We start from the raw sequence: 13,537 nt of genomic DNA on the forward strand, positions 1-13,537 counted from the left end.
TATAATAATAACTCATTTCTCATCCGCGCGCGCGGGCGTTATAAGCCACCATTAACTGATGTATAGTCACGAGGAAAAATGTTCACTATATGACATTTTCTCACAAATATCGTTCAATTTCCACGTCAAAATATATACTCTGAAAACGATATTGCCGTCTTTCTGCGGCGCTTGCAATAATTCACGAAGATTTAACTACGAAACTGTAGAGCTTATTGTTAGCCATATTCGTCCACCTACGCCGCTAAGTACCGGAAACCATCCGGGTAAATCGAAGAGTCACGTTATCCGCTATCCGCGTGTATATTTGATTACGGAGTTTTCACCTACGCTCAATGGTAAATGTCAGATAATGAAAAAGTTATATTTCCAGTTTGTTAAAGTACATTAACCATGAGCGATGCAAACGCTACTCGAAGAATGTAGGCGTTCTTGGAAAAATGATGTTCAATTATTGTTTCATTCTTTGCTCGACGTAAAGATAATTAACATGTGCTCTGCCATTTAGAAGTCTGATTATCATGCACAGTTATAATGGAAGTAAAAGTTCATATAGTAAAAGTTATATAATAAAAACAATTTTATGTTATTATTAATACTTACGTGTGTTTATTAAGCAAGTATAATTTGAGAAATATTGTTCCAAACGTTTTTCTCGTCATTAATAACAAACAAAATATATATATATATATATATATATCTTTGTTTGTTAGTTGAAACTTTTTAATGTGCTGTAAATATATATATATATTAGGTTTCTTAATTTTATAGAATACCATTATGTGTGATATATCATTGCTATTAATAATATAATTTTATCATACAATATCTCTTATTAAAATTACATATTTATAACAACTTTTATAATAGGTATGTCACGTGGCACTCATGTTTACTTAGATACGGCGCGACCAATTGTGTTAGCCAAATTAAATGGAATTATCCGAGCCGTTAAAAGTAGGTTACGGATCCGCAAGTGATAACACGACAGGCCCATAAAAGTGTTCTGCCTAACCCTAAGGGAATCTACGAGTTTCATTATCTACGAAGAATTTAAGGCGTGTACACGCATAGCATTTATAGCATGGTTCATAAAAAAAAAGACTTTTGACTTATCGATCCAGCCACTAGGCTTTAGAATGACACAAAAACGCAGCGACATCGTTAAAAAAATTAAATTTACGTCATTTTCACATCGTTGTCAGTAAAATACGTCTCTTTTCATATTCGGAAACATTCTGTAAGTAGATGAATAAAAAAAATGACAGACATGAATAAATGATAGAAAAAAATACTTTTACATGCAAGAAACATTGACATGTTGTAATAACTATGGCAATATTGTGAAAAAGTATCTGGAATGTTAATCAGATCATATCTACTTGAAATAGGAAATAAGAAATACTGTAAGAAATACTTTATATAATGATTGCAAAAAATTACACCATATTTTCATAAGTCTAAGAAGAATAATTGCTACTTCAATGTTATAATATTTTATCGTTATTTAATTTATCTGCTAGCAAATTGTTTTTAAGTGACGCTGTATTAGTTGACAATATATCATCAAGACATTCCAAGAAACTTGCTCTGCACACTACGATATGTTTAATCGTACAATTGTATTACTTCTAGAAGTTTCTATGTATATTCGTCCTAGATTTTTTAAAATAAGCAGGGATACATTTGTGTTTTATATTCTCAAGATAAATATAATTATTTAAAAAGTCGCAGAAAACATGTCTATTTTTATTTTGTGTCAATCATTGTAAATATTTTTTATAAAATAATTTTATGTGTGTTTCATATAATATTGAATAAAAAAAAAATTTTATAATATTTGGCATCAATAGAGATGCGCCTATTATCAGACAGTCTGTATCAACTGCCCTTTGCTGAAGGTAGGTACCCGGTGGAGCAAGCAAGTAACTATATATCTATTGATCGTTCATTCATGTGCCGCCCTTTCGTCCTCTTAGCCCCTCGTTGCCCCATCGAGCGACTCATCTCCCTCCCTTCTATCCATCCACCGCCATTTCCACCACCCCTGTCACGAACAACGTCCACCATCGCGGTTCCATCGACGTCGTCGTTGTTGTTACCACCGACGCCGCCGTCGCCGTCATCAGTATCGGATTTAGAGGCGATCGAGATGAACATCAGTTTTTTTGGAGTGCTAAACGAGAGCATATTTCAGCTGTGCTCTGGCTTAAATAACATATCTCTTTTATTTCATCATTAACTTTTTTGATTATCATGATATTATGCTGTTATATTTTCGCAGATTTTTCATTTATGTAGAAAAAAAGCTTTTATATTAAAAATAATATTTACTCTGTTAATATAAAAAAAATATTTAGAAAAGATTATATAAAAAACATTTAAAAGAAAGTGGGTCATTATTTTATTTCAAGATTAAAATGTTAGTAAAATGTAAAAGGTAATTTTTGGAAAGACCTAAAATTAATCTTGAATATCAATCAAGAATTTTCTTAAAAAACCATTCTTATTAAACTGATGTCTAACTAATTTTTAAAAAAATATAAACTTTACTCGAGCTAGAAAGAGGGTTGGATGGATGGATTTAAAAATTCAGGGTGCTGCTGTACTAGTAGCCAGCTCTGGTCGTCGTCCTAGCCTACAGAGGGAGGTCGGGCCTGCCAACTGAAAATTCATCCCTCGTAAGCTCCTCACACGTGGCGCTTATCTACCTACCCCCACGCTTGCCAACTCCGTAAAACTAACGGAGAGCCTGAATGACCGTGATTTACATCGATAAACGTGTCTCGAAAAATGCGTAATATATATTTCAGACATCGCTAATTCATCACTGCTATAGATGAAATTATTTGATCTCAAGATGTAAAAAGGAATATTTTTACATCACTTATCCATATCATCAGATTTTAAGGTATCTTCAACAAATTGCGATAAGTTTGTACTTTGTAAAATTAAAATCGTTATTTACATATTATATCGCAATTATTTTATTAAGCTCCATGCTATATAGACAAAAATATCATTAATAAATATCATTACTATTATTAATATCTTGGACAAAATTTTGTCTAATATATTGTCTTTAAAGATTTAAATAAAAATATAAAAAGAATGCATGATTGAAAAAAAATGACGATGGAGTTCAGCATCGCGCTTTTGCACATTCACGTTTTCCTTATCGATGAGAATTATGGCGTGGAAATTATTGAATCGCGGGGACACGGCAGCACGCGAAAAGCGGGTCGGTCGGTGCGCCAGAAATTGATTTGTCGCGTTCGCGAGCGTTGCGACGTGGCGCGTCGCCTTCTAATCTCGTCGCTAACATTCGCTCGCGAGCGCAATTGGCTTCCTTCGCGGACGCGGTGATTCCTGAGTCCGCGCGAGCCGAGGGTCCGATCGATTTGATCGAGAAAACCGGATGGTACACGAGGGAACGCTATTACGCGAGAGAAGAAACGACCAGCCGGCACGATCCGGGCCATCATTCAATTGAAAGTTACATAAGGCCGGCGTTTACATGACAATAGAGCCAGCTGATGTCTAATAAATTAGTCCGAGTAAAATTGAGTAAAAATTAAGATTTTACGTAATCAATTGTTATAATAAAGCTAACCAAATATACAACATGCTAGACTAATAAAAAAGTATATAAAAATAAAATAGGACGCGTGACAAAATAGTCAGTCAAGTTTTGATAAATATGTGTGAACAAAATTAAAGCAATCTAGTTAAAAGCATGTTAACGAAGCTATCTAATATATAACATTATATCATAAAAGAAATAACTTTATGTTCTCTTATAACATATAACATTAGAGAGTTTATAAGAAATTTATTTCAAAGTTTAAAGTATCAAGAATCAAGATAAAATGTCACTTGAAATCATCAGCCTGAACTCTTTTGACCTTTTGAAATTGATATACGAAGGTAAAGCAAACAAAAAAAGTAAATATCAATAAAAAAAGTAAAGCTACAAAATTTTCCATGCTTTCAAGAATAAAACAAGGATGACAGATCACAGATAAGAGAGTTATTGTTTAATTTACGTGTTTACATACGCGGCAACTCTGATGTAAAATTAATCTACTTATTTTCATGAAGCTAAAAACCTTTAATACTATTATGGTGATTTGTGCCATCATCACGGCCATACGGATTAAAATTGTAAGGTTTCGTTCTTTGTAGCGCGCGCGCAAAATTCGAAGATTCGTTGATTTTACTACACATAGATCAGAATGACGAATAATGTATTTTAGTTATTGAAATAAAATATCATTAATATCTATAAAGAAAAATGTTTAATAATATTTAAAATAATGTTTAATAATATTTAAAATAATATTTAATTACGCCGTTGATCTTAAGAATTGGAATAAAATGAGAAATTATAAAATTACGCGAATGGCAAAGACTCTCATCCAAATAGAGATAGGCGAATTATTCAGGTAGCAACATCTGCGAATAGCATGATAACAGATTAAATGTGTCGTTAGGACACACACGTAAATATCTCTGTCAAGAGCGCAAAAACTGGACTATTTCGTGAAATACACGCGAACGATCTATAGCACGTCGTGACCTACTGTTTTAATGAAAGCGATAAATACACGTAAAACAAATTCCCACGGTATTAAAAAAGGAATAATAATAACTCGAAGAATTACTCTTTATATGAAATATATTAACTCCCTATTACGTTAATTAAAGATTTAAAACAAAAATTTAAAACGAAACAATATGCTATGGTCTTAGAAAATTCTTGTTCGTTAAAAAGAATCGAAATGACTAGCACAATAAAATGCCTTCTCCTTCCAGACTTGTCCGCTTATTAAAGACAAAAAGTTGCTATAAAAATTATTTTTTTTTGCGTTGTTCAAAATTTTTCCCGAAAAGAATATCGGATAGAATTATCGATAGAACTTAAAAAGAAATATATTTTTTTATTAAAATATTTTACATTATAAAATATTTTATTAAATAATTATTGTTAATTTGATTATTATTAAACTTAATATTTGTATGTTTTTTATTAGAAAAAAAAAATTAAATTAGTGAAAAATATATAATCTTTTTATAACCAGTGATTTACCAGCACTTTTTTACCGCCTGGCTGACCATTATTGACTGTATCTACTGCCACGCAATTTAACTTTAATATAATGTTTTATCAAATGAAATATGGAAATACATGTAATTTTATTAGTTTTTCCTGTTAATATATAGATGTTTTCAAATTTCTAACAATGGTTTGCGGCATTGTTATCTTGAATCCTTCGCTCAACACACACAACTCAATTAATGTTTCTCCGCTCAAGATGACTCATCGTATAAAACGAATTGACTTACTAAGTCAAGGAATCTTACTAAGAATTAATCTATGCTTTCTCTAGCTTTCCTATCTATCTCTTTCTCTTTCTCCCTTTCTCTGCTTTTATCTTCAGCAAATTTTTTCCCTACGCCTCTTACAAAAAGTCGAAGAATTGCTCCCACAATCACGATCACGCATTAAGAGCATTCTCCTTACTAACGTTAAGTAAATCTAGAAACGACACTTATAAATACTTTCCGGAGACTATGACTATAAATATGATGATTAAAATTTAATTTTTCTTAAACAGATATAAGATATTAAAAATATTAATTATTTTATGTTGTGTGTGTATGTCCTTTACAGAAATTTTTGAAAATTTGAACAAATTTCAAGATCCAGACAAAAATTTTTCTTGCAAGTCCAAACAAAAATTTTTCTTAAAAATATGGAAATAAGGTTTTCCTCCTTAATTAGTTTAGAATCTAGACAGTTGCGGAGAACGAAGAAAACAAAGAAAATCCACGAAGAACAATGTGAGATAAAACGCACCAAAGAGAAGTGTCGCACCAAAAGGACGCTTTCATATCTTTTATGAATCTCCTTGAGAAGTGTTCTGTAATGTTTAACTGCTTCATTTAACTGTTTTATTGACGAAAATGACAAGAAATCCCAATAGTTGACATGTTAAAAGCGCGGTAGTATGGATAAAATAAAAAATGCATTTAGTTTAAAAAGATAGAAGGATAGAGAGAAAGAAAAAATTATTCACTTCATTTTACAATCATTCTTTCCACTTTTCTCAGTTGACTAATAATAACATTAGCGAAAATGTATAAAGAAAATAAATCATGAAGTAGAACGGAAAGAGTAAAAAGAGAAGAAAAACTTCAGATTTTTCACTCTGCATAAAAATGCAAAATGTGTACAGTGATAATAAAGATAAATGGTAAAGAATAACTAAATGAGAGAAATAATACAGCTTCGAATATATAACAGAAAGGCAAAAAAAGAGAACTGATATCTGAGTATATTAAATCACTTAAGTAAACACCTAAATAAATTTTCCCGAAATATAATATAATTTACAGCTATTTGCACTCTTTCAACGTAATCGACTAAAATTCGAATTTCGACGACGTTGATAATTGAATATATGTCGGTTGTAAGTTTTCAAAGTTTCGTATTTGCGTAATTGAATAACGTGTACTAGTAGAACGGCTCTTAAGAATCGCATATTTCTGCATTAAATCGTAAAGATGTGAGCAAGAAATATTAGAACAAATTATTCTATTATGTAAATGTAGAACTTGGAAAAGTCATATTAGCACAAACACGCATTTAATTGTCAATTACCAAAGTTTGGACCATAGTATGATAGTTAAGGTGAAAAAGGAATTATTAACTATCCATGGAAGCAACGCTGTTTAAGGATAATTTCCTCTGTTTAGCACAATATGCCTAAACAATAATTTATTCTAACAATTTAGATAAATAACTATCATCCCTCCAAAAGTGGTTATATGCCATATAATATCATTTCCAGAAAATTAAAAAGATTTTTTTATATGAATAGTATTATGTATCTTATAATCATGTATTGCTACAGCATATGTGCTCCCCAATTCTTTTTATAGATTTTGTATATTATTTTCATTAAAAAAAATGTATGTATTGTTATTTAAAAACCAGAATTTTTACCATGTATTTGTTTAATTCAACTTTTAATTTTATATTGTATTTAGCACGTCTTGAAAAAATTGTTTTATTTGATTCTAATTAATTTGTTTAGCTGTAAGAATTGTAAGGAATGTTTAAAATTATTCACATTATCGCAATGTGACGATTTCATGCCGGATCGGATTAATGTTAATAATTACCAAGACCAAATACCTCAAAACGAGGATGAGAGCACTGTGAGCACTGTGTCGCCCTCGTAGTGCGTGTATCCAATCGTTAAGAAAGCCAATCGCGCCAAAGAGCACGCGTAGGTTAATAGATGATAAAGCCGGTTTCACGCATATTATCATCGTACTATAGAGCTGTTACATTATAAGTATATTGCATCGAATGAAAGTCACTACATAGAACTATAATTATTTTACTGATATATACAGTAAATCCAATTCCATAGAAGTCAATAATTATATGAATATTGAACCTCATAATAGATATTGGAAAAGAAAATGCAACGCGAAATTGAGGTTTCCAACGCGCAATTATAATTATATTATTGATGATGAAGGATTCTCCGAATAACACGCGACTGTGACGTTGTAATCAAATCATAAAACATGATACGTCATTGCTCAACGTTGCCATGAAATATTATCGCAAGATATTTCAATATAATTAGATCAGTATCACGACAGATAAACTATGAATGACTTTGCGAATAGCATGAAACTAATATAAAAACAGAATTTATACCGATGTCTAATATTATGTGTTGTGTGAAACCAGCTTAAAGGTCAGCCTTTAACCCAAACGTGGCCACCGTGATGGCCGAGAGATCCCAGCCAACGAGGTGACGAACAGACGAGCTCGTTGACGTTACCACGGATGGATTTGTTTAATTGGATTTCGCGAATCGGACGAATTCATTAAACGGGCATCTCAAAATGGAATGCGAAATTTAAAGCGAAACAATGAGCAAAAAGAAATGAGAAAGAGAGAGGGACAAATATCCGCTCCATTTCGCTGAACTCACCTCTAGAGGGAGGCAGGGGCTGGATGCGGCCATGTTCCTACATGCGTTCGAGCCTCTGCCCCGGTGGCGATCCCCTCTTCTTCGTACTGTCGCACCACTTTACAGAAATGAAAAAAAAAGAATAGATACAAAGACGAATTGGCGAACTGCACACTGCACACTCACGACGGCACCCCGGCGATCGACGTGCACTATAAACCAACCCCCCTTCTTCGAAACACCGGCGAGGGGTGCGGGCAGGCGAGGGAGGGGTGGAAACGGGGAGGGGAAAATAACACCAACGCAGCACCTTTTGCACCTCTTTCTTTCTTTCCTCTCTCTACGCTTCTTCTTTTTCGCCCGAATTATTTTCTTGTTTCACGACAACTAACGACACTCTCCGAGAGAGGAGATAACAGGAACGGAAGAATGAGAGTAAGAGAGAATGAGTGAACAAGTGGGAAAGAGAAGGGACAGACAGAATGAGCGAGAGAAAGAAAGAGAGAGAGAGAGAGAGAAGAGTGAAGAGAGGGGGGATCCTCTCTCCCGAGCCCTGAACTCTCTCAGATTTTTCGGAGCGGGCACCACAACCACCGGCAGCCACTATCTTCCTTTTCTTCTTCCTCGTCTTCCACTTCCTCGTCCGCCGCCTCTCTTCTTCCTCTCCTTTTTCCTCGTCGTCGACGTCGTCTTTCCTCCCTTTCGAGCCTCCCTCCCCTCTTCCTCCCTCCCTGCGACGCACCAGAGCACACTCTCGGCGGTTCCTCTCGCAACGGCGAGGAACGGCTAGCTGCTTTGCCTCCTGTGCCGCGTTCTCGTCCTCCTCTTTCCCGTCTTCCTCCTTCTCTTCCTCCTTCTCCTTCTCTCCTCTTCCGCCTCCTCCCCGTCCACGTCCTCCTCGGCGGCGGGCACTCGTCTTCTTCTTCCTCCTCTTCGTCGTCGTCGTCGTCAACCGCCACTGTACCACCGTCGCATAACAAACACTCCGGCGACCGTCACGGTCTCGACGGCACTAACGCGAGGACGAGAGACAGAGACAGAAAGATAGAAAGATAGAGAGGAGAGATAGGTAGAAAGAGAGACAGATAGAAAAAGAGAGAGAAAGAGAGAGAGAGAGAGAGAAAGAAAGGTAGAAAGAAAGAGAGAGGGAATCGAACGGCGAGAGGCCGAGGCGAGATTCGCGAGATTGATTGAGGAGAGAGCTAACGAGCTCAACGCTTTCTCTTTCTTACGAGAGCTCGACGTTCACGAAAGTGTGTTTTCTCTCTTTCTTCTTTTTTTTTTCCTTACCGAGGCGCGGTACACCCTCGCGAGCAAGAGAGAGAGAATAACCCCTCTGCGAGTCAACTCCGCGCAAGCAGCTTTCGGCAGCGGTACCGAAAGCACGATCCGAATACGAGGAGAACGAGAGTGAATGGGCCCGTTTTTCGTACGAGCACAACCACACTAACTACTCTTGTTCTTCCTTCTTTTTTTCTGCCTCTTTCACACACCTGGCGTCACTTCTTCCCTTCCTCCTTCCTTCTGTTTCTCTCGCTCGGTATTCTCTACGTTTCGTCTTTACCACGCGATCGTCTTCTACTTCAACTTCAACGGCACCTTCCCTATAACTACAACAACCCCTGTCCGCTTCACTCGGCCGGAAGTTCACACACTACCTACGTTCCCCGAGCGTCGGAGCTCGTGGCCACAGCGGGACGGTCGCTCGACTACGCTCCCTCGCTCTTCCACCACCACTCGACCACCGTTCTCGCATACTCACTCTCTCGGCCCTCACCGTCATACCCTCACCGCCATCCCCTCGCATCTCTTCTCACCCTCCGTGTCCCCGGCGTTTCCACTACCGAGTCGCTTGCCATCCGCCCACCCTTCGCCCGTTCACTCATCCTTGTCGCGCCGACGATGCCTGTTTTCCTCGCCGATAACTTTGGCCGCCATCTGAATATCGTTATCTCTCTCGCGAGTATCTAACTATCACCGGACCATCTCCTTTCGTCGCACTGACGTGGTCTCCCCGCTGCCGAAGTTATCTCTCGCTCGCTCCAACGACGTGCAATAAGATTGTCCTCGTTGCACAGAGTGAGCTTCGCTCGCTTCTTTCTAGGAATTGTCGTCCCTTTCCCTCTACCAGTTTTCATCCCTTGGTATAATACTCTCCTTGTCTCTTCCGCCTGCACGATGTTGGTTCCTTCTTCGTCTGACCTTCTACTGAATGTCTCTTTCTACTGGTCGAGCTTGCGCTCACTTACACTCCGGTGTGTAAGTCCCTCTCCGTTGCGCTTACGTATTAACCCCCATTCGGAGGGCACCAGGACCGAACTTTCTTAAAGCAATACCCTGTGGCTGCTTTTAAAGCATGTCTCGAATGGTTCTATTATATTTCAGCATGATGCGCGTACATATAAAATAATTTTATTTAATTTTTCTTTCCTTGTGAATCATTGCCTTCCTGTTGCATTCAAGTTAGTTTATTGTATTAAATTAATTATGAATAATTATAGTACTAAGTAATATTATAAATAATAATTATATTTGTATCTATTAAATAATAATTTGTCTATTAAATAATAATTTATGATGCACAGATGTTATTTATATATTTTAAATATTATTTAAACCAGGATGATTCATTATACATAAATATCTAAGTGTTAATAATTTTTAAAAACATTCAGTAATTAATTTCTAAAAACACAATATTAGAAAATATTTGTGAGTTTATTGCGGATTAAATACCGCGATTACTACCTCAGGTTGTGTTAAGTTAATAGGTAGTGAGATAAGTTTTTCTGTATGTTCTTGATCATGAAAACACAAACGAATGAACTACGAGATATTATGTTGGAAGCGATAGAGGTATCTAAAAACTTGTAATACACACAACAAAACAATTATATTAACGTTTATGGCAAAATCGATGGCAACAAACATTCAAGAAGTTTGAGTAATAATTTAAATTATATATAAAACATTGCATAAGAGAAAATATTTTACTAAATTAAAACAAATGTTAAATTATATTATAAATGTTATATTATTTTAGACATTAAGATTATTAAAATGCGCATGTAAAACTTAAGCTTAGAGATAGAAGACATTATGACAGACGTATTATAAAATTTGTTGGGAGATAGAGAAAGAATTTTCTACAGATTGTAATATATTTTCCATGTTGTTATGATAAAATGATAAACAAACATTATATTACTTGATAACGCTTTCTTCCGCTTAATTGACTTTTTGAGCAAGTTACCATCGTGCAACGCAGGATACTTTTTTACTCGGGCAGTATAAAAATACACCCTTCCTCTCTGATGGTATTAATCTCCATTTATCTATATGTTTAGTGAGTTTAATTGGCGGGCTTTTTCAAAGCTCGACCTGTAATCTTGTTCTCTGACGAGGGACCACCAGGTGTCACCGTTCGCGAGCCCAAACGCACCGGTATACATGTAAATTCGCGAGCATGCGTGAGCTTTCGCTCTCGTTTGTGTGCGTCGAACCGATACCGCCGGGGGTTGCCGGTGCATGCGCCTTCTTGCCTTCCGAGAGTAGGGATGGGCTTATTCACGTTACACTCGCGTACGCCGCGAGCTTGGGACCCCGATCTCCACGATTTCATTTGGGAAATTCATTAGGATCGCGCGATCGTATCGAGATTGTCGAGACGATCAAGCGATCGTTAAGATGATCGCGCCAAAATACGATGGGGTAAAAAAGCGCCAGGAAAAGGGATGGTTCAACGTTCTCGATACGCAAGGATCGTTAATTGGCTTTGCCTCGAACGAAACGAGGTAACGGCCTGGGTCGCGACGTTGCTAAACGGCCGCGATAAATTCTGGCACCTCGTTATCTGATGACCGTTCTCTTGACACCCTGTAGAAAGGTAACCGGAAGTCCACGCGCGGCAGCCGGAGATCATCGTCCACATCGCCGTAATTTACTCATATAGAACTTAATTAATTGGACGTGGAGCGAGCTTCATGAGAAGATGTTTTCATATGGAATATTTCTTACAAAATTATATTTGTGAAAAATTCATTTATTCTTTAATGTAAGAGAGAGAGTTAATTATTTTATTAATATTTATTAAATGTAATTAAGTGTATAAACCTAACTATTAAAAGAATGTTTATTAAAAATTAATTATTAAAAATTATTTTTTAAACATTATTAATTACAAAGAATTAATAAAAAATATGAATAAAATATTATTTGATAAAATATATATGTGATTATTGTCTGAGAAAAGAGACTTTTTAAAATGTATTTATTCTGATAAATTTAATTTTCAAGTATATTGTCTTAAAAAGGATTTCCGTAGCTCTCTGCTATCGCATGGACAATGTTGGATCAACAAGGACTTAGAATATTTGGTTGCCATGTTGCAAATGAGCTTTAATTACGAATGTGTGCGTGTGTGTTGTGTGTGTGTGCGCTTTGCCATTTCCATCAAAAGTTGCGAGCAATTCTAAACTATATATGTATATATATATGGTCAAGAGTTCATTTAAAGTTGCTCTGATTAACTTCCTTTCAGATTCTTTGATAAGTTTCAAATTAATTTTATTTTTGACGAAAATTCGATGGAAATCCTTTGTCAGTGACATGCAATACTGGATCTTAAATAAATCGTTTAATTTTAATTTTAATTGTGTCTATGAAACAAGCAAACAATGTCATGTAACGCTGAAAATTAAAAGGATTGCATTTAGCGTTAAATGCGTAATATGAATCACAAACCCCAATCTAATTAGGCGAAATAACGGCATAATAATATCGTTAATCGTAACTCGTTATTACCGAAGTTCGGAAAGGCTGCTGGTGCGCGCGGCGCACGAATGTGGAACAGTAGGTCAGCGCCCTCCGTGACCCCCGCCTGCCGCGGCCTACCCCTCCTCGGTGCATGCACCCTGATGCGATACGTACGACCAAGCGACCGACCGACCGACCAACCAACCAACCAACCTCCTGCCAACCCCATCCCTTCGTCCGATCACTCTCGGCACCCTATTTCTTCCTCCCGCTCGTCGCTTCCCTGCCTTCTCCACCTGCAACGGTCCCATCGTCTCATCCCGCGACCGATTGCGTTATCGTGCGGATGAGTTTGCACGATTCAGTTTTGACGGTTGAGTAGCTGAAAGCGAAAGAAAGGTATATCTCGTAAATGATGTTCCCAGGGAAACAATCATTTCCGTTAAACGACTAAGAAAGTCGAGTCAGTTCTGTTATCGATGTTATCGTAGCATTTGAAGGTTTTTCTTCACATAATACACTCTTAACGATTGTTCTAAATAGCTTAAAGCAAGAGAATTGTTCATCTTCTTATATAACCTTCTTATATTACCCTTCTTTGAAATTAACTATCTTTTTACAATATTTGATAGAAATGCCTTCAAATTAATTTGTATTTTATTTTTTTCATATCTCTTTACACATACACACACATATCTTGCTCGGCCATGCCGAGAGCGTTAAATCATTCCGGACGTATCGACGATTCTTTTCCCTCGCGAGACTCGTTCTTTCCGCCTGCGAAA

General features: G+C 36.4%; 1 protein-coding gene and 1 long non-coding RNA gene across 2 annotated transcripts in view; both read right to left on the minus strand.

Annotated features, from left to right (window-relative positions):
* LOC115240137 (voltage-dependent calcium channel type A subunit alpha-1-like) overlaps nt 1-13,537 on the minus strand; it is a 118,267-nt gene that overhangs the window by 80,699 nt on the left and 24,031 nt on the right.
* Nucleotides 1,329-9,835, minus strand: LOC115240138. Its single transcript, XR_003884742.1, has 3 exons — nt 9,288-9,835; nt 8,019-8,115; nt 1,329-2,176 (listed from the first exon to the last, which is right to left on the minus strand). It is a non-coding gene; the product is annotated as an uncharacterized LOC115240138 (long non-coding RNA).

The sequence above is a fragment of the Formica exsecta genome, unplaced genomic scaffold (assembly GCF_003651465.1).
Source record: "Formica exsecta isolate Colony F162 unplaced genomic scaffold, ASM365146v1 scaffold419, whole genome shotgun sequence".
NCBI classification, from domain to species: Eukaryota; Metazoa; Arthropoda; class Insecta; order Hymenoptera; family Formicidae; genus Formica; species Formica exsecta.